The sequence below is a fragment of the Dipodomys spectabilis genome, unplaced genomic scaffold (genome assembly GCF_019054845.1).
Source record: "Dipodomys spectabilis isolate Male_0828 unplaced genomic scaffold, ASM1905484v1 ptg000708l, whole genome shotgun sequence".
In the NCBI taxonomy this organism is placed as follows: Eukaryota; Metazoa; Chordata; class Mammalia; order Rodentia; family Heteromyidae; genus Dipodomys; species Dipodomys spectabilis.
This window is the reverse complement of record NW_024871385.1, coordinates 130618-131310: the sequence shown is the minus strand read 5'-3', so window position 1 is coordinate 131310 and position 693 is coordinate 130618.

Genomic DNA, 693 nt, shown 5'->3' with positions numbered 1-693 from the left:
CTTTTATGTCTTCTACTTTCTGCTTCTAAAAGTACTATTAATCATTTTATCTGTCTCTTTACTAATTGCCCATATCTTTCTATTTTTTTCTTCTCAGTCCCTCGTCTTCCTTTTTAATTAGGGGCACAGAACCCATACTCATCACTTTTTTTCTTCCAATCTCAACTTCAGAAGCACAAGAAAATACAATTTTACATACCTTTTCCCTCCCTCCTAAATAACTCATATGATCTTCTCATTAACCTATCCCACACAAAGGTAAACTCCCACCACTCACTGTCATATAAATAAGCTATCTAGAATTACTCCAAAATGGCTTCCCATTCAAGTTCTCAACTACTCCTACTATGGTAAGGGAGACCCCTCCCAGAACTCAAAGACACAACAAAAGACACAACCTGGATGTAAAATTCAACTAAAAGTTGGAACGAGAGCCATGACCCCTCATTTAAAACCTCATAAAAGCACAGAATAATGGTATACCATCTACAAAATTTCAAGATTTTCTCACCCAAAAATGAAAAAAAAGTTGTACATAGTCTATAGCTAGCATTCATTAGCTCTCAACTGTGAACTACCATCTCAACACATAATACACCAACTAAACCTTACCTCATCTTAACGAAGCTTTAAAAAAGTGACTAAATTGAAAATATTCAGTAACATTTTCCTAAAATGTTACAAAATATTAAA